This window comes from Protopterus annectens, chromosome 4.part0 (genome assembly GCF_019279795.1).
Source record: "Protopterus annectens isolate FY-2018-M chromosome 4.part0, PAN1.0, whole genome shotgun sequence".
Taxonomy (NCBI): domain Eukaryota; kingdom Metazoa; phylum Chordata; order Ceratodontiformes; family Protopteridae; genus Protopterus; species Protopterus annectens.
In genome coordinates, this window is record NC_056733.1 from 1589753817 (window position 1) to 1589780066 (window position 26250).

Consider the following 26250-nt stretch of genomic DNA (forward strand, 5'->3'; position numbering starts at 1 on the left):
GCAGTGCAGACATCATTAAATGCATCGTCCACAACAGAGAGGACAGGAGGTATAGCTAAAGGCCTGTGTTGTGGAAGGTGCAGAAAAGTCCTAAGTCTTTTTCTGGAATCTGAGAAATCCTGTTCCTGCCATTGGAATTGTTCTCGCATGGCATGTAAGGTTTCCCCAAAGGAGAATTCTTCTGGTGGAGAAGCAGCTGGAATGGATTCTTCAGCATCTGAGTCTTCATAATTGGAGAAATGAGCCTCTGGCTGGTCTGTAATATCTGAGTCCTCCGCGGAATCAGAGGACACAGGCTCGGGGGGGCTCTGCTCTACGTCTCTTTTCTGGGGGCTGAGAGGCCCTGTCTGGGTGAGATTGAGATCCCCTAATTAAGGATATTAAATCTTCTGCCAGAGTAAGCATTTGTGAACTAGAAGTGGGCCTAGTTGAGGGGGGTTTAACAGGCACTGATTTAGTAGATTTGGCTGCTTTAGCCCTGGTAAAGGCCTTAATAGACATGGCTGCAGGAGGCCTAGCAGCACCACGTGCTGGGGTAGAGACATCCAAAGGGATGGTGTCTGATAAGTCACTAGTAACCACTGTAGGTAAGATTTCTGAGGCCGATTCAAGTAAGGTAGCAGGAGCCTCAGTAGTAGTCATTGATTCAGCTGTGCTTTGATCAGTTTTCTCGGTTTCGCCGAAACCGAGACACTCATGTTTGCTTAACCATGGTTTCGCCGAAACCGCGGACCGCGAGTGTCGGTCTTTTCTTTGCGTTTTTAACAATCTGGGTAGTCGGAGGATCCGGCGGCATAATGTACGCAAAACTGAGTGAAAAACTGTTCAGCAAACTCCGACCGGCCTAAGCGTTCGTCGGTTGAATGAGGCACAGGCTGAACACGCTGCTACGTCGTGGTCTGGGCCTAAACAAGGCAAACAGTAAGAGTGGAAATCTTTATGAGGTATTTGTTTCCCACAAGTTAAACAGTTATTGACTTTTTCTGACATCGGCTGAGGCAAGAAAGAGTCCCCAACGGGGTACTTAGCTTTTAGAAGTCTTCGAAGTAGTATTCGGAAGTAGTAATCTCTGGATCTGACCGACCGGCACTTGCGAACAGCTTCTGCTTGAGCCACGGCAAGAAAGACTGAGGAAAATGGCGTCGGCTGATGCCTTTATACCCGAAGACCAGCAGAGATGACGTCGGGTGAAGTGCGACATCAGCCGAAGCCGGACCCGGACTTTGGAATCCGGCCGACCGAAGGGCTGCCTGACGACAGGACAACCCAGTTGTTATGACTGCAGATGCATCCATGAAGGACATCATAGTACAGTTGTGTACACTTAACATAAATGTAGATGTTAGAGTGTATTCACTGCTGCAGTCCTGGTTACCCTCCCCTCCAGCCCCCTGACTTTTCTATACTTCTACCTATTCCTTTTTGTTTGGCCATATCTTATAACATTGGTATTTACTTTCTACTGGGGGTGTTCCACACCATGTAATTGCTTACTATTGTGGGGACTCCTGACATCTGGGGCACGAAAAACTGATGTAATGGCATCAGCTGCATATTTTATAACCCTGATGACATGACGCCATGGAAGTGACAGCATCCAATGCAGAAATCTCAAGACTCCGGTATACAGGCTGACTGAGGGTTACCTGCAGGCAGATAAAGTACAGTTGTGTACCTACCATAAATGTAGATGTTAGAGTGTATTCACTGTTGCAGTCATTACACTTGGGTTATCCTGCTGGCAGGCTACCGGCCTGAATTCCAAAGTCTTGGTCCGGCGTCAGTTGCTGTCGCCTCTTCCCTGACGTCAGTGCGCAAGGGGTATTAAAAATGCAGCAGACACCATTTTCTTCAGTTTTTCTTTCCCCAGATGTCAGGTGACTTAGGAGTACCTTGGGGAGTAGAGGGAGTGGTGGATAGACAAACTGTTAAGCTTTTCCAGCTGAATGATAGAGCATCCACCTTCCATGCTTGTGAGTGATGAGCCCTTGTGCAGAATCTCTGTAGTTGGCAGTTGTGAGGGGAGGCAAATAGATCTATGTCTGGGCATCCCCATTTCTTTGTTATCATGCTGAAGACTTGTGGATCTAGATTCCACTCGTGGGGGTCCATGAGGTTTCTGCTTAGTTCGTCTGCCAGAGTATTTTTCTTTCCTGGCATGAATTGTGCCTGCAGATGTACTTGATAGGCCAGTGCTGTGTTCCACAAAGTCATGGCTTGCCTGCAGAGGGGGTAGGAATGTGTGCCCACTTGCTTGTTTATGTATCACATGACTGTAGTACTGTCCGTCTTTAGTAATAGTTGTCCTGGTTGTAATAGATCCTTGAAGGCTGTCAGGGCATTCTGTACAGCTAGCAACTCTTTTTGATTGATATGAAGATGCATTTGGTCTGTGGGCCACGTGTCCTGTATACATTTTCACGCCATGTGTGCTCCCCAGGCATAATCCGATGCATCTGTTGTTAGTGTCTGCCTGGCTGTGAGTAAAGTGAAAGGCTGTCCCTTGTGGTGGTGACAGGCCAGTGCCCACCATCGAAACTCTTGTTGCAGGCAGGGAATGAGAGTAATTATTGTTTCCAAGCTGTGGCAATGTTGAGTTCAAACACTTTTTAGATATCATTGTAGCTTCCTCATATGCAGTCTTGCAAATGGAATTAGCAAGATGCCATGAAGCCCAAAGCCTGCAGAATTTTTCTTGCAGGTAGCTGAGTCTTTGTTGCCATCATTTGAAAGTAATGAGTCAGTTGCCTTTGTTTGTCTGCCGTGAGATAAGCCATCTGGGGCAGTAGTATTTAAGCTTGCACCCAGGAATATTATCTCTTGAGAGGGCACTAGTTTTGATTTCTTTTCGTTTACTGTGTACCCTAGGCAAGTTAGTAATCTTTTTACAAACGCCAGATGCTTTAGTAGAATGTCCTTGCTGTCTCTGCTTGAATAAGGCAATCATCCAAGTAGGGATATATTTGAATTCCTTTTTGTCTGCAAAATGCAATTACTGGTGCCAGGCATTTTGTGAAGACCCTGGGCGTAGTAGATAAGCCAAAGGGCAGTGCAGAGAATTGGTAATGCATTGAGCCAGCTATGAGTCCAAGGTATCCTCTGCAAGATTGTCTGATTGGGGCATGCAGGTATGCCTCTGAGGTCCAAAGTAACTAGCCAAGCCTTTTTGCCCAGCATGGGTAGAAGTTGCTGCAGTGTCAACATTTTGAATTTTGGAATGTCCAGGAAAATATTTAGAGTAGACAGGTCCAGTTTTGGTCTCCAAGCTATGTCCTTTCTGGGTACCAAGAAAAGTCTTGAGTAAAATCCTTGTCCCTGCTCTTGCTGTGGTACTTTTTGAATAGCCCTCATGTCCACGAGAACAGAAATTTGTTTTTGTGCCTCTGCCCACTGATTGTGTGGCAGGTCTGGTATACCTTTTGGCCTTGGTAGGGTGTGAAAGTGGAACGTGTAACCCTGGGAAACATTCAGTACCCATTTGTCCTGGGTGATCATGTGCCAATTTTGTGAGAAAAGTGCTAGTTTTCCCCCTAAGGGTGTCACCAAAAGGTAAGTGCTTGGCATTGGTAGAGGGAAGTCATTGGGAGTGTTTCCTATAAGGCTGTGATTTGTCTTCTCCACCTTTGGGGGCTGAAGCACCCCATTGCTTAGGTCTGTATGTGCCTTGGGGCTGATATCTGCCTCTTGGGCATCTGTATCTGCCTCTTTTGTGGCCTGTCTGACACTGGAAAGGACCAATTTTTAGACGGCCAGTTCCTGCTAAATCTGGGTGGCTGAACCTGTAAGAAATCCTTCACTGTCTGCATTGATTTTGCTTTATCCTCCATTTTCTTTAACACCTCTTCTGCCTTAACACCAAACAAAGTACCATGCTGTAATGGAGCATCCAACAATTTTGCTTTAACATGTTCAGGTAAACTTTGTTCTTTTAACCAAGCATGCCTTCGAATGGCAGAAAGTACAGTTTTGTACCTACCATAAATGTAGATGTCCGATAGGCATGCATCTGCAGTCCTTACAAATGGGTTGTCCTGTCATCAGGCAGCCCTTCGGTCGGCCGGATTCCAAAGTCTGGGTCTGGCCTCGGCTGGTGTCGCACTTCACCCGACGTTATAGCGGCAGTTCTTCGGGTATAAAGGCCTCAGCCGACGCCATTTTCCTCAGTGTTTCTTGCCCCAGATGCCAGGTGCCCTCTAGGAAGGCTAAATTTGGATAAATGCAAATGGTTCCAAATAGTAGAGAGCAAACAAAAAATAAGCATGTATGTACATATATACAAACAAATACACCATAATAGATTCCCCCAGCTAGCTACAAGATGGGCAAATACCCTAGGAGTACCACAGAGGGGAAGGAGGGTGGGTAATCCTGACTGCAGATGCATGCCTATCAGACATCTACATTTATGGTAGGTACAAAACTGTACTATGTCCTTCAAGGATGCATCTGCAGTCCTTACAAATGGATAGAATACCATAGCCAAACTGGGGGAGGAGGAGAAATAAGATTATGGTGTAGATAAGATCCCTTGCAAAACAGCAGTGGCAAAACCTGCTCGGGATCTGGAGTATAAAGGCAAATTATAATGCTTGGCAAATGTATGCACGGAGCTCCAAGTAGCAGCCTCTAAAATGTCTTTGGTAGCCACTCCTCGTAGGAAAGCTGTGGTAGTGGCTGTTGCCCTTGTAGAGTGAGGCCTGATGTTTTCTGGAGTTTTCTTCCCATGGTAGGAGTAACAAAATCTAATGCAATTTCCTATCCACTTAGAGATTGTCTGTTTTGAAAATACTTTTCCTTCCATTCCTGTTGCATATGCTACCAGTAGTTGGTCAGTTTTTCTATTGGCCTTGGTCCTGTCCAGGTAGTAGCGTAGTTGTCTATGTACATCCAAGGTATGCAACAATCTTTCCCCCCTGTTCTGTGGGTTGGGGAAGAATGTAGGTAGATGGATAGCTTGATTTAAAGATACCCTGGAGACCACCTTTAGCATAAAAGTAGGATTTGTTCTCATGGACACTATCTTGATGGAAGATCAGGAAGGGCTGTACTGCCATTAATGCCTGTAGCTCAGATACCCTTCTTGCTGAAGTGATTGCAAGCAGGAAAGCAGTTTTCCATGATAAGTATTGTAAGTCTGCTGTTGCTGCTGGTTCAAAAGGAGGGAGTGTCAACTTTTCTAGCACGAAGTTCAAGGCCCACGCTGGCAATGGTGTCTTCCTAGGTGGTTTTACATTTTTAATTCCTCTCAGAAACTGCCTGAGCAGAGGATGTGAGAAGACTGGAGGATCCAAGTTGTATTCTGCTGAAATAGCTGATGCATGAATCTTAATGGAAGAATAGGACAGGCCGTTGTGGAAGAGCTCTGCCAAGTATTCCAGGATGTTGGCTATGTTTACCAGTGACACATTTTCTCCCTTTGTAGTACTCCAAATGTGATATCTTTTCCATTTTAATGAATAATTTTTTCTTGTTGAGGGTCTGCGAGCCTCCAAGATAATGTCTTTAACCCTTTGGAATAAATTTGGGTTATTTGGTCTTATGCAATGTTCCAGGCAGTCAGCTGCAGTGTTTTCAGGTTTGGATGCAGGGTGTTGTAGTTGTTCTGTGTTAACAGTAAGGGAACTAGAGGTAGAGTCCATATTCGTTCCAGAGACATGCTCCTCAGTAATGGGTACCAATGTTGCCTTGGCCAGTCTGGAGCTATCAGGATGATCCTTGGACGGTCCCTCTTTGATTTTCAACAGCACCTTGTGCATCAAAGGAAGTGGTGGGAATGCATATGCTGTCAGGTTTTTCCAACTGAAAGATAGGGAGTCCACTTTCCAAGCAAGTGGGTGGTACGTCCTTGTGCAGAATTTCTTCAGTTGGTTATTGCGTGGGGATGCAAGTAAGTCTATTTCTGGTAACCCCCACTTTTTTGTAATGGTTTTGAAGATGTCCGGATGCAGCAGCCATTCGTGGGCATCCGTGGTAGTTCTGCTTAGTATGTCTGCTAGAATGTTTTCTTTTCCTGGCACAAAAATTGCTTGTAACTGGATGTTGAAGCTCAGAGCCACATTCCAGAGGTCCATTGCCATCCGGCATAGCGGGTACGAATGTGCGCCTCCTTGTTTGTTGATGTACCACATAACTGTGGTGTTTGTCTGTCCTTATCAACAGTGGACCTTGCTGAAGAAATGGTCTGAATGTCTGAATTGCCAGTTTTACTGCCAGCATTTCCTTTTGATTTATGTGTAGGTGCAGCTGGTCTTGAGTCCATAAGCCTTGTATGCACTTGTCCAGCATGTGTGCCCCCCAACCGAGGTCTGAGGCATCCGTTGTGATTGTCTGGCTTGGTTGAGTGCTGTGGAAGGGCAGTCCTTTGTTTGATTGACAGGCCTGAGCCCACCATTGGAATTCTTGTTTCAGGCATGGGATTACTGGAATTTGGGTTTCTAGGCTGTGCTTGTGCTGAGACCATAAATTCCATAGGTACCACTGTAATTTTCTCATATGCAGTCTGGCATGTGGAACCAATATTATGCAGGATGCCATGTAACCCAAGGCTTGCAGAACTTTTCTTGCTGTTAGCTGGTTCTGCTTTGTTAATGCCAAGAAGTAGAGAGGGAGTTGCTCCTGTTTTTCTACTGTTAGGAATGCCATTTGTCTTGATGTGTCCAATTCTGCACCCAAAAAGGTTATCCTTTGGGATGGTATCAGCCTTGACTTTTTTATATTGACTGTGTATCCCAGGGCTTGCAGTAGATAAATGACCCTTTTCAAGTCTTCTGTTATCTTGTTTTTGTTGTCCGCTTGTAACAGGCAGTCGTCCAGGTAAGGGTAGATTTGGATTCCCTGAAGCCTGCAATGAGCAATAACACTCTGGGCGCAGTAGATAAGCCAAAGGGCAATGCTGAGAATTGATCATGCTCTGATCCTGCAAGAAATCTGAGGTATCTTCTGCAATTTGGTCGTATGGGGACGTGCAGGTATGCCTCCTTGAGATCTAGAGTTACCAGCCAAGACTCCTTGCCCAGCATGGGAAGAAGCTGCTGTAGGGTCAGCATTTTGAATTTTGGGACAATGAGGAATGTGTTTAAAGCGGACAGGTCGAGAATAGGTCTCCATTGGTTTTCTTTTCTTGGTACCAGGAAGAGTCTGGAGTAAAATCCCTGTCCTTGCTCCATAGAAGGTACCTTTCCTACAGCTCTCATGCTTAGTAAGTGAGTTATTTGTTTTAGAGCTTCTGCCTTTTGATTTAGAGGTAGGTTTGGCATTCCTCTCTTCCTTGGTAGAGTATGGAAGTGAAACCTGTAACCTTGGTCTATTGTCTGCAAAATCCACTTGTCTCCTGTGATGTAATGCCAGTTTACTGAAAATAAGGCTAGCTTCCCGCCTAAGGGTGCTTCTAGTTGTTCCCTGGTAGGCGGTGCCAGAGCCAAGTCACTGTGATTGTCCTGTAGTAGTGGTGGTGGCTGTATCTGTGGCTGTACCTCGCTGGTTGTTAGCCTGCCACTGACGTCCCCTGTAGGCACCTCTGGATTGACCTCTGCCTCTTGAGCCTATTCCTGCCTCTCTGAGCTCTGGAGGTGTCTGGAAAGGACCAATTTTTGGAGGGCCAATTCCTGCTAAATCTTGGAGGTTGGACCTGTAAGAAATCTTTCACTGTCTGGACAGATTTTGCCTTCTCTTCCACCTTCTTCAGCACCTGTTGTGCAGGAGAGCCAAACAAATTGATCTTGTCCATGGGAGCATCTAGTAGCTTTGATTTGACATGGTCTGGTAAGGCCTGCTCTTTTAACCATGCATGTCTTCTGATCACTGTGCCAGACATGGCTGATCTAAAGGAAGCTTCCAGTGCATCATAGCCGCATTTTAAGGAATGATTACTGACCTGCTGAATGTTATGTACCATTTCCTGAACAGATTTTGTGTCTAATGGTTCATCTGAGGACAGCTTTTTAGTTAACTGGTCTAACAAATTCTTGATACTGGATCATGTGGAATTGACAGTTCAAGGCCCTAGCTGAAAGAGTAGCAGAAGTGTAAACTTTTTTACCCCATCTCTCTAAGGATCTGGATTCCCTTTCAGAGGGGAGGGGTTTTTTGGCAGAGGTAGCTGCTACAGCCTTAGGTCCCTGGGCGATAGTTTCGGGATCTGCAAAAGGAGCCTTATACAAATGATAATGTGTGTCCGGGACCCTGTAGTACCTATCGGGCTTAGCAGGGGCCGGAGGAAGTGAATCAGGAGCAGTACAAGCATCATTAAAAGCATCATCCACAACCGTAAGTACTGGAGGAATGACTAAAGGCCTATGCTGTGTCAAATGCAGGAAGGTTCTAAGCCTTTTCCTAGTGTCTGAAAAATCCTGGCCCTGCCATTGAAATTGTTCCCTCATAGCATGCAAGGTTTCCCCAAAAGAAAATTCCTCAGGCGGAGAGGCAGAAGGAATGGACTCTTCTGCATCAGAGTCCTCATAAGGAGAAAAGGGGGCCTCTGGAGGGTTTGAATTATCTGATTCATCAGAGGAGCCATCTGAAGAAACTGGCTCTGGGGGCTCTACTCTAGTCCTCTTCTCTGGAGGTGGGTGAGAGGCCCTGTCTGGATGTGGTTGGGATCCCCGGATCAAAGAAATGAGATCCTCAGCTAGACTAAGCATTTGTGAACTAGAACTGGGCCTGTGAGAGGGGGTCTTAGCAGGTACAGTTTTGGTAGTTTTAGCTGCTTTAGCCCTGGCAAAGGCCTTAATCGACATGGATGCAGGAGGCCTAGCAGCTCCACGTGCAGGGGTAGAAATATCCAAAGGGATAGTATCGGATAAATCCTGTGAACCTGCAAGAGCAGGTGGAATTTCAGTAGCAGATTCTGCCAAACTGGATGAGGCCTCGGTAAGTGGCAAGCTTTCGGCTGAAGGAAGAACCGTGGAGTCTGTTTCAGCCGAAACAGAGACACTCGCGGTTGGCTTAACCATGGTTTCGGCCGAAACCGTGGACCGCGAGTGTCGGTCCTTTTCCTTGCGTTTTTTAGAAATTTGCCTAGTCGGAGGATCCGACGGCATAATGTAAGCAAAATCGGAGCCGAAAAACTCTTCAGCAAATTTCGAGCGACGTCTAAGCGTTCGTCGGTTGAAAGAAGCACAGGCTAGACAAGCTGCTACGTCGTGGTCTGGGCCTAAGCAAGGTAAGCAGTAAGAGTGGAAATCCTTATGAGGTATTTGTTTCCCACAAGTTAAACAGTTATTCACTTTTTCTGACATCGGCTGAGGCAAGAAAGAGTCCCCAACGGGGTACTTAGCTTTAGAAGTCTTCGTAGTAGAAGAAGTATTCGGTAGTAGTAATCTCTGGTTCTGACCGACCGGCACTTGCGAACAGCTTCTGCTTCGGGCGCCACGCGGCAAGAAAGACTGAGGAAAATGGCGTCAGCTGATGCCTTTATACCCGAAGAACTGCCGCTATGACGTCGGGTGAAGTGCGACACCAGCCGAGGCCAGACCCAGACTTTGGAATCCGGCCGACCGAAGGGCTGCCTGACGACAGGACAACCCATTTGTAAGAACTGCAGATGCATCCTTGAAGGATATCCTGTAATTGTGGCTCTGCAAGAAGCCTCTAATAAATCAAAACCACATTGCAAAGTATGCTTTCCCACTTGTTCAGCTGCATGCAATAAATCCTGTATTTCCTTATTTTCAGGACATTGAGCTTGTAAGCATTTTCTGTTTGAGCAAAGACATTAGGTATTGTTGATATTTAAGCATGTGAAACTGGCAGTTTAAAGCCTTTACAGCTAAAGTAGCAGAGGTGTAAACCCACCCCCCCATCTGTCCAGTGCTATAGAATCCCTATCAGAGGGAACAGGATTTTTTGCAGAGGAAGACTTGACCCCTTTGGGACCCTGAGAAACTGTTTCTGGGTCAGCAGCAGGGTTTTTATAAAGAAATTATGGTGAATCTGGGACCCTGTAGTACCTATCTGACTTAACTGGTGCAGGGGGTAAAGAATCAGGAGACAAACTGGATTCAGAAAAATCATCAACAATATCTAGTGCAAGGGGCCTGTGCTGAGGCAGTAAAAGAAAATCTCTGAGCCTTTTCTTTGATTCTGAATAATCCTGGCTCCCCCAATAGAAATGCTCCCTCATGGTGTGCAGGGTTTCCCCAAAGGAGTAATCCTCAGGAGGAGAGGCTGAAGGGATAATTCTTCAGCGTCAGAGTCCTCATAGGGAGGAAGAGAATATCCCTGTTCTGAAGAGGAAATAGAAACCTGGTCAGAGGAATCAGTAAGTATCTTGCCTAGGCCTTTTATCAGGAGGGGGATGGGAACCCCTGATAAGAGTAATTAGGCCCTCGGCCATTTTAAGCATCTGTTTCTTTGGCTTGGATGACTGTCGAGGTGAATGCTGTACTGGTTTCTTTGTCTTTAAAGGTGTTTTAGACTTTGCCTTGGCTGCTGAAGTGGTCTTGATAGTAAGCTGTGTAGGTCTGAAAACACCCTCAGAAGCCGATGCCTGCTCAGCGGCTCCAGACCCACCTGAGGGAATAGATTCCGTAGGCCCAATACCTTGAGTTTCCAGAGGCCTAGTTGTCTCCACGTGGGAGTCGGAGGCGGCCTGTGGCTCTGAGGTAGCGGTTGTCAGGGTCTGCGAAAGCGCCTCACTGACAACCGGCGACTGGCCTAGAAGAGGCTTAGTCATCGGTTTTGGACCTCGGATGCCTGTCCTTTTCTTTGTCCTTCCACTTTTTATGAACTCCGGTCGTCGGTTGTTCCAACGGCATTATATAGTTAAACCTTCGGCCAAAGTTATGTAAAGCAAAAATCGAACAGACGCTTAATAGTGCGTTGGTTGAATCGCAAAACTGACAACTAGCAATGTCATGGTCGGGGCCTAGGCAAGGAATACAGTAAGTATGAAAATCCCTATGAGGTACTTGCTTTCCACAAGAAATACAATTAACAACTTTTACTGACATCGGACAGGAGCAAGAAAAAGTTTCTCCAACGGGGTACTTAGCTTTATTGAAGACTTCGGATCTGAAATTCAATTTTGAAAAATCTCAGGAGTCGGCCGACCGGCACTTGCTAACTGCTTTTGCTTCAGGCACCACGCGGCAAGAAAGACTGAAGAAAATGGAGTCGGCTGCATCTTTTATACCCCTGGCGCACTGACGTCAGGGAAGAGGCGACAGCAATCAACGCCGGACCAAGACTTTGGAATTCAGGCCGACTGCCTGTAGCCTGCCAGCAGGATAACCCAAGTGTAATGACTGCAACAGTGAAACACGAAGAACATAATTTGTTCCAGAATTGAAGGAAACTGGGAAAGTACAGTGTTATACCTACCATAAATGTAGATGTTCGAGTGTTCACCCTGCTGCAGTCATCACACTTGGGTTTATCCTGCCGTCAGGCGGTCCCGCAGTCTGCCAGAGTTCCAAAGTCTTGGTCCGGCGTCGGTTGCTGTCGCTTCCTCCCGGACGTCAGTGCGCCATGTGTATATATAAGAGGCATCCAATGCCATTTTCTTCAGTTTTTCTTGTCCCAGATGTCAAGTGCCCCCAATAGGTAGGCAATACATATTGCTATATAAAAATATACATGTAAAAATAAAACAATACTTTCAGTCACAAGCAAATACACCACAGAGGTTGTATAGGATAGAAAGGTAAGGATAAGTCCAGCTAGTTCAGAGGGGATGGAGGGAGGGTAACCTGGACTGCAGCAGGGTGAACACTCAAACATCTACATTTATGGTAGGTACAAAACTGTACTATGTTCATCATGTTACCCTGCTGCAGTCATCACACTTGGGTTGAATCCCAAAGCTAAGGATGGGTGGTGGAGTTAAACAGGGTTAGACGAAGCTAGTAGGCCCTGCAAAACTGCAGTGGCACAGCCAGCTCTAGTCTTAGAATATAAAGGTAAGTGATAGCGTTTGGTGAAGGAGTGCACTGAACTCCAAGTTGCAGCTTCCAGAATATCCTTGGTTGGCACCCCCCTGAGAAAGGCTGCTGATGTAGCTGTAGCCCTGGTGGAGTCTGGCCTAATGCTAACACCCATGATGCGTGTAGCAGAAACGTATGCAATGTCCTATCCATTTTGAAATGGTCTGTTTTGAGATGGCTTTTCCTTGTGATCCTGCAGCATAGGCTATAAAGAGCTGGTCAAGAGTTTCGGAAAGGCTTAGTTTTATCCAAGTAGTAATGTAATTGTCTGTGAATGTCCAAAGAGTGCAGGAGTCTTTCTCCTTTGTTCTGGGGATTTGGGGATAAAGGTGGGCAAATGAATTGTTTGATTTAGGGCCACACTGGATACCACCTTTGGCATAAAGGAAGGGTTAGTTCGTAGAGAGACTCTGTCTTGATGAAAAATTAGGAAAGGCTCCACTGCCATTAGTGCCTGTAGCTCGGAGACTCTTCTAGCTGAGGTTATTGCTAGTAGCAGGGCAGTTTTCCAAGAAAGAAATTTTAAATCAGCTGAAAAAGCTGGTTCAAAGGGCGGCAGTGTAAGCTTTTCCAGAACAAAGTTGAGATCCCAAGTAGGTGTTGGTGCTTTCCTGGGTGGTTTTATGCTCTCAGCCCCTCTGTGGTACTGTCTTAGAAGTGGATGTGAGAATAAAGGAGGATCCGTGTTGTAATGAGCTGACATTGCTGAGGCGTGGATCTTAATAGATGAAAAGGAAAGTCCTTTGTGCAACATCTCAGTTAAATATTGTAGAATCTGAGGAATGTTTGGATCAAGGGAATTTTGGCCTTTAGCCTGGTTCCAGGTGCAGAATCTTTTCCACTTGTCTGAATAGGTTTTCCTGGTGCTGGGCCTCCTGAATGACATCCATAACAGCTTTGGATAAAGGTGTTGGCAGGTTGCTTAGGTAATCTGCCATGCAGCCAGGTTTAAAGTCTTGAGTTGGCTGTGTAGAATCTGATCGTCTCGCTGGGTGAGCAGGTGAGGAATTTGTGGTAAAATCCATGGTGGGCCGTGGGCCATGTTCCTTAGAATTGGATACCAATGCTGGCGTGGCCAGTCTGGTGCAATGAGTATCATTTGTGGCCTCTCTAATCTGACTTTCAGCAGTACCTTTGCTAGAAGAGGCAGTGGAGGAAAGGCATACACTGTTAATGTTTTCCAACTGAATGAGTGGGCATCCACTTTTCAAGCTTGTGGATGGAATGTCCTTGTGCAAAATTTTTGAAGTTGGTAGTTTTGGGGGCTGGCAAACAGATCTATGTCTGTGCATCCCCATTTTTGAGCCATCATTGCAAATACTTGTGGATCTAGTTTCCACTCGTGTGGATCCATGATGTTTCTGCTTAGGTCGTCTGCCAATGTGTTTTTCTTTCCTGGCAGGAATTGTGCTTGTAATTGAACCTGGTAAGACAGTGCTGTGTTCCACAAGGTCATTGCTTGCCTGCATAGAGGGTTGGAATGTGTGCCCCCTTGCTTATGTACCACATTACTATGGTATTGTCACAGTCTATTAGTTGTCCTGGGTGTAAGAGGTCCGTGAAAGCTGTTAGGGCATTCTGTACTGCTAGCATTTCTTTTTGATTGATATGCAGATGCCTTTGATCTGTAGTCCATTTGCCTTGAATGCACTGTCCTGCCATGTTTGCTCCCCAGGCATAGTCCGATGCATCTGTTGTGATAGTTTGCCTGGTTGTGGGTAAGGTGAAAGGCGGACCCTTGTTGAGGTGACATGCCTGTGCCCACCATAGAAACTGCTGTTGAAGGCAGGGAATGAGTGGTGTCATTGTTTCCAAACTGAGGCTGTGCTGAGTCCATACGCTTTTCAGGTACCATTGTAATTTCCTCATATGCAGTTTTGCAAATGGTATTAGTAGTATGCAAGATGCCATGAATCCAAAGACCTGCAGAATTTTTCTTGCAGGGAGTTGGGTCTTTGTTGCCATTATTTTGAAATATTGAGTCAGCTGTTGTTGCTTGTCTGGCATGAGATAAGCCATCTGGGCCTTTGTGTTCAAGCTGGCACCCAGGAATATTATGTTTTTTGAGGACACTAGTTTTGATTTCTTTTCGTTTACTGTGTACCCCAGGCAACTTAGAAGGTGTTTGACAAATGCCAGATGCTTTAAAAGAATGTCCTTTCTGCAGTATGCAGTTACTGGTGCCAGTCATTTTGTGAAAACCCTGGGCGCAGTAGATAAGCCAAAGGGCAGTGCATAGAATTGATAATGCGTTGAACCTGCAATGAAGCAGTGGTATCTTCTGCAATTGTGTCTGATAGGGACATGCAGGTATGCCTCCTTGAGGTCCAACGTTGCTAGCCAAGTATTCTTGCACAGCATGGGAAGAAGCTGCTGTAGTGTTACCATCTTGAATTTTGGTACTTGCAGATAGGTGTTCAGAATTGAAAGATCCAGAATGGGTCTCCATGCTTTGTCTTTTCTTGGGACTATAAAGAGTCTTGAGTAAAATCCTTGCCCTTGCTACTGTGTAGGTACATGTTGAATGGCTCTCATGTCCATGAGAGCTGTAATTTGTTTTTGTGCCTCTGCCCATTGCTTTGGTGGCAGGTTTGGCATTCCTTTTATCCATGGCAACGTATGAAAGTGGAATCTGTATCCTTGTGAGATAATGTTTAGGACCCATTTGTCTTCTGTGAAGATGTACCAGTTGTCTGCAAAAAATGCTAATTTTCCTCCCAAGGGAGCTGCCGGGAGAGATTTGCTTGGTAGTTTGAGGATTGAGTCATTGTGTTTGCCTTCTGCTAGCTTGGGGCCTGTCTTCTCCTCCTTTCTGGGTAGCAGCACCCCATTGGCGAGGTTTGTAAGGGCCTTGTGACTGACCTCTGCCCCTTGGGCGTCTGTATTTGCCCCTCTGTGATCTGTCTGAAGCTGGAAAGGACCAGTTTTTTGTTGGCCAATTTCTGCTGAAACAAGGGAGTTGTACCTGTAAAAAATCCTTGACCGTTTGCATAGACTTTGCCTTATCCTCCATTTTCTTTAAAACCTCTTCTGCTTTCACACCAAATAATGCATCCTGCTGTAAAGGTGCATCCAATAATTTTGCTTTAACATGATCAGGTAGGGTTTGTTCTTTTAACCAAGCATGTCTACGTATGACAGACCCAGTAACAGCTGCTCTACAGGAAGCTTCCAATGAATCAAATCCACATTGTAAAGTATGTTTGCCCACCTGTTCAGCTGCATGCAACAGATCCTGCATTTCCTTGAATTCAGACTGTTCAGTATGTGTGCTCATTTTTTGCTTTAATTGAGACATTAGGAATTGCGTGATATTTCAGCATGTGAAACTGACAATTTAATGCTCTCATAGCCAGAGTTGCCGAGGTGTATATTTTCTTTCCCCATCTATCTAGGGCTCTGGAATCCCTTTCAGAGGGCACAGGATTTTTAGCCAGAGAGCCCCCTTGGGACCCTGGGAAATTGTTTCTGGGTCAGCCACAGGGCTTTTACAAAGGAATTTGTGTGAGTCAGGTACTCTGTAGTATCTGTCTGGTTTGGCTGGAGTAGGAGGTAGAGAGTCTGGATTTAGACTAGACTCCAAGTAAACATCATCCACAATATCTAAAACTGGAGGGATAGCAAGTGGTCTGTGCTGGGGTAGTAAAAGGAACTCTCGGAGCCTTTTCTTAGAATCAGAGTAGTCCTGGCCTTCCCAGTGGAAATGTTCCCTCATGGTATGTAAAGTTCCCCCAAAGGAGTAGTCTGTTCAGGGGGAGATGCTGAGGGAATAGAGTCTTCAGCATCAGAGTCTTCATAAGGGGGAAGAGTGTAATCCTGTTTCTCAGAAGAATCTGAGGAAATTGAAACCTGGTCAGAGGAAGCATAATCTTCCTCTTGTCTTGGTCTTTTATCTGGAGAGGGATGGGAACCCCTGATTAGGGTAATCAAATCTTCAGCCATCTTAAGCATCTGTTTCTTAGGCATGGGGCATTGAACTGTAGACTGATGTAGTCTTTTTTGGTTTTAAAGGAGTTTTAAGCTTAGCATAAGATTTAATGGAAAGTGTAGTCGGTCTGAAGACACCTTCTGCAACCGAAGGTGTTTCCACTGCACCGGGGTCTCCTTCTGCTCCGGTGTCGCAAGGGCCTAATGAAGATGGCTGCATCGGCCTAGTACACTCCACTTAAGAATCCGCAGCTGTCTGGGGTTCCAATTCTGCGGTAGTCAGGGGCTGCGTAGGCGCCTCACTGAAAACAGGAGAACTGGCGACAGGCCCAGCAGAGGTCTTGGAGTCTGGCTTGTTCCTAGGCTGCCTGTCCTTATCCTTGCGTTTTTTATGCATGCCGGTCATTTGCTGCTCCGACAGCATGATATAATTAAATTTCCTACCAAAGTAATGCCGTGCTAAGTCAAAACGGCGTTTGATAGTTTGTTTATTAAACCTAGCACAAAACCGACAACCTGTGACGTCGTGGTCTGGGCCTAGGCAAGGAATACAATAAGAATGGAAGTCCTTATTAGGTATTTGCTTCCCACAAGAAATGCAATTGTTAACTTTTTCTGACATCAGACTGAGGCAAGAAAAGGTTCCCCAACGGGGTACTTGGCTTTATTGAAGACTTCGGTCTGAAATTCGAATCGAGAATCTCAGGTGTCGGCCGACCGGCACTTGCGAACTGCTTCTGCTTCGGGCACTGCGCAGCAAGAAAGACTGAAGAAAATGGCGTTGGATGCCTCATATACCCCTGACGCAGTGACGTCAGGGAAGAAGCAACAGCAACTGACACCGGACCAAGACTTTGGAACTCAGGCCGACTGCGGGATCGCCTGATGGCAGGATAACCTAAGTGTGATGACTGCAGCAGGGTAACACGATGAACATCTGTACTATGTTCATCGTGTTACACTGCTGCAGTCATCACAGTTGGGTTGAATCCCAAAGCTAAGGCTGGGCGGTGGAGTTAAACAGGGTTTGGAGAGGCTAGTAGGCCCTGCAGAAAGTACAGTTTTGTACCTACCATAAATGTAGATGTCCGATAGTTATGTATCTGCAGTCCTTACATATGGGTTGTCCTGCCTCAGGCAGCCCCTCGGTCAGCCGGATTCCAAAGTCTGTGTCTGGCTGATGTCGCCTCCATCCCGACATCAGAGCGCCTGGGATATAAAAGCGTCAGCCGACGCCAACTTCCTCAGTTTTTCTTGCCCCAGATGCCAGTTGCCCTCTAAGTAAGGCTAAATTTGGAGAAATGAAAAATTCCAAACATGCACAGCAATAAAAAACAAATACATCATAAAAGATAATCCCAGCTAGCTAAAAGGAGGGATAGGTATCCAAAATATACCACAGAGGGGTAGGAGGGAGGGAAATCCTGACTGCAGATGCATACCTATCGAACATCTACATTTATGGTAGGTACAAAACTGCACTATGTCCTTCAAGGATGCATCTGCAGTCCCTACATATGGGTAGAATACCATAGCCAAGCTGGGGGAGATAGGACCTAAGAAAAGGATGGTGTAGCTAACATGCCCTGCAGGACTGCAGTAGCAAAGCCTGCTCTGGATCTGGAATATAAGGGCAAATTGTAATGCTTGGAAAATGTATGCACAGAGCTCCATGTAGCAGCTTCTAAAATGTCCTTTGTAGCCACCCCTCTTAAGAAGGCTGTGGAGGTGGCTGTTGCTCTGGTGGAATGAGGTCTAATGTTAGCTGGCACAGCTTTTCCATGAAAGGAGTAACAGAACCGAATGCAATTTCCCATCCATTTTGAAACTGTCTGTTTGGAAAATAGAAGTTATGTTCTTACCATAACGTTCCATGTTAGTTGTCTTCTTCTCGCCTTCTTCTTGCTGGATGGGTTCGGAGCCGACCTCGGCTCCGACTCGGCCACTCTAAAGCTCGAGAGTTGGTTCCACCGGCTCGAGGCTCCCCTTATCTCCCACAATGCTAGGCGATAGTTACCTCAGATCTCGTTTGTAAGCTAACCCCAGCTTATAACAGAAACAGTATAACTGTAAAAAACAGAATCCACCTCTAACAACAGGAAGAAGGGTGACCTACATCCTGAAACAAGAAATATGCATAATAGCATATAGCTAAGAAAGAGGTGGTAGAAAGAGGTCACGATCACAACTCCTCTAGGTCTGTCCAGGCCAGGGGAAGGAGGGTGGGGCCTTAAGAAGAGAAGAAGACAACTAACATGGAACGTTATGGTAAGAACATAACTTCTATATGTTAAGTTGTCTATCTCCTTCATTCTTGCTGGATGGGACCGTCCCTAGCACCTTGTCCCGGGTGGCCTAACGGAACAGACTCCTGAGAACAGTGGAACCAAAATTAGCTCTATGCCTAGAAGCTAAATCCAACTTATAATGGGAAATAAAAGTGTGAGGAGTAGCCCAAGTAGCCGCTGCACAAATGGTGTCAATAGGCAGTCTGTCTTGGAAGGCTAGAGAAGTAGCCAAAGCTCTGGTGGAATGGGCTTTAGGCTTATTAGGCAGTTTTGGTGTCTAATCTCATAAACAAGGGTAATCAGAGATGTTAGCCATCTGGATAAAGATACCTTTGAAACTGGAAGTCCCTTTCTGCTTTCCGTGATAGGAGACAAACAGCTGATCAGATTTTCTGAATTGTTTAGTCCTGTCCAAGTAGTACCTTAATTGACGATGAACATCCAGACAGTGTAATTTTGTTCAGACCTATTTGAATACTCCGGAAAAGACAGGAGGTCAATGCATTGATTTAGATTTGATGTTGAAACCACCTTAGGCAAAAAGGACGGGTTAGTTCGTGAAACTCTGTCCTTATGGAACACAAGGTAAGGAGAACGACAACTGAGTGCTTGAAGTTCTGAAATTCTTCTAGCTGATGTGATAGCCACCAGAAAGAGAGTTTTCCATGATAATAACTTTAAGGAACATGAAGCTGCAGGTTCGAAAGGGGAAAGAATCAAAGAAGCAAGAACTAAATTTAGGTCCCAAGGAGAAGGAGGATTTCTTACAGGAGGTCTGAGAAGAAAAACTCCTTTCAAAAAGGCTTTGCAGAGTTTGTGGGACATTAGGGCAGATTCAGAAATACCCACATGGAAATTAGAAATAGCTGCCAATTGAACCTTAAGAGTAGATGGAGATGAACCTGCATGGAAGAGTTCAGCAAGAAAATCGAGGACTAGTTGGATGGAAGCGGTGAAAGGATCTACGTCCTTTCCTTGTGCCCAATATGAAAATCGTTTCCACTTACTCAAATAAATCTTTCGAGTGGAAGATTTATGGAAGCTATCAAAATATCTCTAACAGAGTGAGATAATTGAGGAAGCCTGGCTACGGTTGGAAGTGGAGGAACCAAGCAGTGAGGTTCAGAGAGAGGGAGCGATGAAACTGACCCGACTGATGGATCAAAAGATCTGGAACTAGGTCCAGATTCCACGGTCGCTCAAAAGAAATCGATGCAGAAAGGGAACCACACTTGACGAGGCCAGTAAGGAGCAATGAGGATCAATGAGGCCTTCTGAGCGATAGCTTTCTGTATTGAGAGATCAGTGGGAAAGGAGGAAATGCATACAGAAGTCCCGGGCCAAACTTGGACTAGCGTCCCTGCTGGGTTGGCCTGGTAAAGGGAATAGAGTGAAGTATTCTCTGCACTTGCTGTTTTGGGGAGTAGCAAAAGATCGCAGCAAGGCTGACCCCACTTGAGAAAATCTCTCTCACTACAGAGTCTTTCAGAGACCACTCGTGAGGCATGAGAATAGCTCTGCTCAACTTGTCCGCAATGTGATTGGACTTCCGGGATGTGCGTTGCTATCAGAAACGCTGAGAAGAAATCGCCCATTGCCACAGTCTGAGTGCTTCTCGACACAGGGGTATGATCTGGTTCCGCCTTGTTTGTTGATGTACCACACTACAGACATATTGTCTGTCTGGATTGCAATCGTTCCCAAGGGAAGAGAGTGTTGAAGGGCTTGCTACGCTAAAAGCACTGCTCTCATCTCCAGAACATTTATGTGCAAGTGGCATTCGTTTGGTTGCCATGTGCCCTGGACTGTCCTGCCCTGATAATGCCCCCACCCGATCAGGAGGCATCCGTTGTCAGAGTAGCAACCGGAGGAGGTGGAACAAATGGTCTCCGAACAGGAGCTGGGGAAGACATCCACCACATGAGATGCTTTTGCACGCGTGATCATAATGGTGTGAGACATTGGAAGTTCCTGGTATGACCATTGAGAAAAGAGCATCCACTGAAGGATCCGCATGTGGTATCTGGCCAATGGAAGGAGGGTATGGCTGCCATGATTCCCAACACCTTTAGAACTAACCTGGCTTTGGCTCTGTTGTTGTTGAGAAGTAGTGATACCAATTTTGAATGTCTGATATCCTTTGGTTCGTTAGTGTTGCAGACATGTTTACAGTATCTAATTTTAGCCTATGTAGGTAATAGTACGACAAGGCGACAAAACAGACTTTTCAATTTATTGAGATACCCAGTCTTTGACAGGCGAAAAGTGTAATCTCTGGCCATCAGAAGGAGATGCTTGGTGGGAGCTGTGAGGAGCCAGTCGTCCAAATATGGAAACACCTGGAATCCTTGTCTCAGGTGAGAAGCTACCACTGCCATGCATTTGGTAAACACCGGGGCAGTGGTGAGACCAAAGGGCAGGGCCCTGAATTGAAAATGACTGGTTCCCAGCCTGAAGCGGAGGAATCTTCTGGAGCGTCTGTTCATTTTTATATGATAGTACGCGTCCTGAAGGTCTATAGAGCACATCCAGTTTCCTTTTCCCAACAGGGGAAGAATGGATTGCAGCGTGACCATCCGAAATCTTGTTTTCTTGACTGATCTGTTCAAGATACTGAGATCCAAAATTGGTCTCCAGTCCCCTGTTTTCTTTGGAACTAAAAGAACCTTGAGTAGATTCCGGATCCTAGTTGGTCTGCTGGCACTGGCTGAATAGCTCTTTTGCAAGCAGTTTTGCAATTTCCAAAGCTGCAAGATCCCTTTGAGCGGTGGAACATCTGGAAGGGATTTTTGACTGATTTGGAAAAGAAGAAAGGGAATAGAATAACCTTCGAAATGATGGACTGTACCCATTTGTCTTGTGTCAAGGATAGCCAGGCTTCTGGGTACAATGACAATCTTCCCCGACTGCCTCGAAGATGGGCAGTCGGGCAACACCTCAGGGATGCTGAAAGGGCTTCTCGAGAACGCGTTTCTCGATTGCCCTGGTTCTGCGGACCCTCTGCCTCTAGGGCGTCTACCATTGTTGTTCCCCTCTGCCTCTGGCGGGAACCGACTCTGTGCGTCAGGCGAAGTCCCTTGGGATTGTTTACGGAACCACATCTTTCCCGCTTCTGGCCTTTGGGGTAAGGCCTAGAAGGAGTAGAAAACGGACTCCGGCGGCAGAAAGGGTCTTGCCATCAGTCTCACCTAGTCAGGGTTTCTTTCACTTGTGGACCAAAAAGAGATGATCCATCAAAGGGAGTTCGTGAAAGACGTCTTGAAAGGTTCCGTAAAATTGCATAGCCGCATCCAGGCGTGCCTACGTAAGGCTACCCCTGTTCCTGCGGCTCTGCTCGCTCCATCGGCCGCATAAGAGAGGAGGCATGGAGGAGTTGGAAATAGAATTAAGGATAGCCAGCTGCGTGTTCATTTTCTCTTGAAACCCGCAGCTGTAGGGTCCTTCAGCATTTCACTGCTTCTTTGATCAAGTCTCTTTGAAGACGAGTGAAATGGCACAGGTAATTCAGCACGCATAGTAAATGTCGCTGAGGAGAACATCCGCTTCCATCTATCCATGGACCTAGATTCCTTGTTAGGTGGATGGACAGGCACTGAAGGATCAGCCAGTTCCTTCTTTGTGGCAGCAACCACCATTGCATCCACAGAGACTCCTTTTGATAAAAATTCCTTGTCTGATGGAGCTGTGATGAATTTGGAGGGTCTCCTGGGAGTGGGGTCCACTGAATCAGGAGCCGTCCATGCCTTTTTGCAACCACCTGCATGAGGGGGTCAAGGGGGACACCCAGGAGGTGGAAGGACGAGAGCCAAACGCCTCAAGATACACAGATTCGTCCTCCGAAGGGTTGAGGGCTGGCCAATTTCCCCTCTGTTTAAGGATCTCCAGAATGTCTGCAAATGAGACATCTTCAGAAGGGGAACGGGGAACCCTCAGAATCATTCAGTACTGTGTCCGAGGTGATAGACACAGGTGAGTCAATGTGCTTCCTCTTGCACTTCCTCTTCGAGGGGCTCTTCTGCCAAATCAGGAGAGGCCTCGGAAGAGGATGAAATCCCAAAGGGAGCTCCTGAGGAGTTGGCTCTCTGCGGTCAGGGATGAGGGAGTGAGTCGACTTACCCTGAGGCAGCATAGAGGAGGGGCTGACGGGCCGACTGTGGAGTAGAGCCAGGCTCTAACACACTCCGCATGACCTCGAAGCACCCCTGTCAGGCAGAGCCAGAGGTACCCGCTCCGAGCTAAGGACCCTCGGCACTGACAGTGATGGCTCCAAGGCGATGTCGGAGCCGAACTCACCAGCGCAAGCACCGAGAGGGAGAGGGTCGGACAAGGGTCCGATGCCACTCACCCCTCGGAGCCGACGAGGGAAGTCCGCGCCGAGATTCCTCCATGGAAGAAACGGAGCCGGCGGAGCCGAAGACAATTGTCTCGGCTCGAGGTAACCACAGTCTCGGTTCCGACGACCCGGCTCCGAGCTCAAAAGAGTCGAAGGAGGAAGGAGTTGATGGACGGGACAGGCACCGACTGATGAGTCGGGCTCTGAAGCATCTGGGCTAGTGCCTCAGACTTGAGTAGTCGACTCACCACCCTCTGAAGGTCATGATCGGACAACCTCGATGACCTAGAGGAATGAGACCTTTGGCTCCGTTCAGACAGCAGGGGAGATCCTGGAGCCGAATGAACGGAGCCAAGAGAAGGTGACCTAGACCTCTTTCTGGTTGTCGGCTCAAGATCTTGTCGGACCGGACACGGGTACCTCGATAACCTCGGCTCGGCCCGGAGCCGAGGAAGCCACAGAAACTGTGGACTGAGTCTTATCGGCTCCAGCCGGAGCCGATAAAGGCAAAGGTTGAACAACCTGAGGTCTCGGCTCAGAAGCGGAGCCGAAGACCTCGATGCCTTGGAGGGCTTCCCTGTTGAGACAGACAGGGAATCCTCAGGCTTCAACAAGCCTCTCAATATGAGCTTGTTTTTCTTTCCTGCAGGACCCTGGGGCTGAAGCCATGGCAGACAGCACAGGAGTCCTGCAGGTGCAAAGGCCCCAGACAATAGACACAAGAAGTGTGAGCGTCTGTCAGAGACATTTTCTGACAGCACGCATCACACTTCTTGAATCGAGACCTTTGCTTCTTTAGACATAGCCTAACTGGTGAACACAAACACACACTCAAACACACCAGTTATACCCTGTCAGAAAAATTACTTTAGTAAAAATACTAAAAATAAAGTACAATAAAGTACAATAAACAGTAGCTTAAACTACACAAACACTCCCTAGGGAAGGGAAGGCCCAAGGCCCAAGGGAAGAACTAAAAGTTCTTTTAAAGAAAAACGGGAAAAATTAGGTGGGGATAAAGTTCAATGAACTACACTAATTTGACAAGAATTAAACTAAAAAAGGGGGAAACAGAGTAACTTTTAATAGAAAAAGCTTAAACTCACCAGGAACCGGTAGAACAACCAACCTCGAAGCTGTAGCGGCAAACGAGATCTGAGGTAACTATCGCCTAGCATTGTGGGATATAAGGGGAGCCTCGAGCCGGTGGAACCAACTCTCGAGCTTTAGAGTGGCCGAGTCGGAGCCGAGGTCGGCTCCGAACCCATCCAGCAAGAATGAAGGCGAGATAGACAACTTAACATTTGCTTTTCCTTGTACACCAGCAGCATAAGCTACAAAGAGTTGGTCAGTTTTTCTGTAAGTCTTGGTTCTGTCCAAGTAATATCGCAACTGTCTGTGGATGTCCAAAGTATGCAGAAGTTTTTCTCCTTTATTTTGTGGATTTGGAAAGAAGGTAGGTAGGTGAATAGCTTGGTTCAGTGAAACCCTGGATACCACCTTCGGCATGAATGAAGGATTGGTTCTCAAAGATACTCTGTCCTGATGAAAAATGAGAAATGGCTGAACTGCCATGAGGGCCTGTAACTCAGATACTCTTCTCGCTGAGGTTATGGCCAGGAGGAAGGCAGTCTTCCAAGACAGGAATTGTAGCTCTGAAGATGCTGCTGGTTCAAAGGGAGGAAGAGTTAATTTTTCCAACATGAAGTTAAGGTCCCATGTAGGCATTGGTGGTTTCCTTGGAGGGTTGATGTTTTTTATCCCTCTTAAAAACTGTCTTAGCAGAGGATGAGAGAATACAGGTGGGTCAGTGTTGTACTCTGCTGAAATTGCTGAAGCATGGATCTTTATGGAGGAGTAAGAAAGGCCATTATGGAGCATTTCAGCCAAGTATTCTAGAATATGTGGAATGCTCATGATTGTCGGATCTTGACCCTTTGCGGTGTTCCAGGTACGAAATCCTTTCCATTTTGCTGAATATGCTTTTCTTGTGGAGGGCCGCCGGGCTTCCATGATGATATCCTGTACCCTCTTGGATAGTTTATCCTTGCGAGGATTCAAGGTATTTTCCAGGCTGTCAGCTGCAAGGTTTTTAGACTGGAGTGCAGAGTCTTGTAATTGTGCTGTGTCAGAAGCAGTGGCCATTGTGGTAGAGGCCAAGGTTTCGCGCGTGACATGCTCCTTAACAGTGGGTACCAGTGTTGTCTTGGCCAGTCCGGGGCTATCAGGATTACTTTTGGTTGCTCTATCCTGATCTTCAGTAAGACCTTGGTCATTAATGGAAGAGGTGGGAATGCATATACTGTTAGAGTATTCCAGTTGAATGAGAGGGTGTCCACTTTCCATGCTTGAGGATGGTATGTCCTTGTGCAGAATTTCCTCAGTTGATGGTTGTGGTGGGAGGCAAAAAGATCTATGTCTGGCGTTCCCCATGCATGTGTTATTTGGAGAAATATATCCGGGTGCAACATCCATTCGTGTGGATCCATGATGTTTCTGCTCAGACTGTCCGTCAGAACATTGTCTTTACCTGGTACGAACTGGGATTGTAGTTCTATATTGAGTTTCAGGGAAAGGTCCCACAGATTCACCAGCCTGCAAAGAGGGTATGAATGGGTACCCCCTTGCTTGTTTATGTACCACATAACTGTGGTATTGTCTGTCTTTATTAACAGGTGACCTTGGTGCAGGAAGAGCCTGAAGGCCTCGATGGAATGTATCACTGCCAGCATTTCCTTTTGGTTGATGTGCAGATGCAATTCCCTTTGTGTCCATTGCTCTTGAATGCATCTGCCTTCCATGTGAGCTCCCCATCCATGATCTGAGGCATCCGTTGTAATGGTTTGGCTGATATGTGGCTTGCTGAAAGGCAGGCCCATGTTTGACTGGCTTGCTTTTGCCCACCACAGGAATTCCTTTTGAAGGCAAGGAATGAGGGGGATCAAAGTTTCTAGACTGTGACTGTGCTGAGACCATAGACTCCTTAGGTACCACTGTAGTTTCCTTATATGCAGCCTTGCTTGTGGGATCAGAAGAATGCAAGATGCCATGAATCCCAGGGCCTGCAGGATCTTCCTTGCAGTTAGCTGGGTTTGTGTCGTCAGATTTCTGAAATAATCCGGTAGTTGTGCTTGTTTTTCTTCTGTGAGATAAGCCATCTGGGTGTTTGTATCCAGTTTTGCACCCAGGAAAATTATTCGTTGGGATGGAACAAGTCTTGATTTCTGAATGTTGACTGTGTATCCCAAGGCCTGTAGTAGTCGGATGACATAGTTTAAGTGTTCAACCAGTGTTTGCTGGCTGTCCGCTTGTATGAGGCAGTCGTCCAGGTATGGGTAAATTTGAATCCCCTGAAGTCTGCAATGTTCAACTACTGATGCCAGACATTCCGCGAATACTCTGGGCGCAGTAGATAAGCCAAATGGCAATGCTGAGAATTGATAATGCTCTGAACCTGCAAGAAATCTGAGGTGTCTTCTGCAACTTTGTCTGATAGGGACATGCAGGTATGCCTCCTTGAGGTCTAGAGTTACCAGCCAGGACCCCTTGCCCAGCATGGGAAGGAGTTGCTGTAAGGTCAGCATCTTGAATTTTGGCACGATGAGGTAAGTATTCAGTGCGGACAAGTCCAGTATTGGTCTCCATTGCTTTTCTTTTCTTGGAACAAGGAATAGTCTGGAATAAAATCCTTGGCCTTGTTCTGAGAGAGGAACCCTTTCTATTGCCCTCATTTGAAGTAGCTTGGAAATTTGTTTGAAAGCCTCTGCCCTTTGGTTTGGTG

General features: G+C 46.5%; 1 protein-coding gene across 1 annotated transcript in view; it reads right to left on the reverse strand.

Moving 5' to 3' along the window:
- Positions 1-26250, reverse strand: part of FAF2 (Fas associated factor family member 2) — a 2444504-nt gene that overhangs the window by 1718849 nt on the left and 699405 nt on the right. The window lies entirely within an intron of this gene.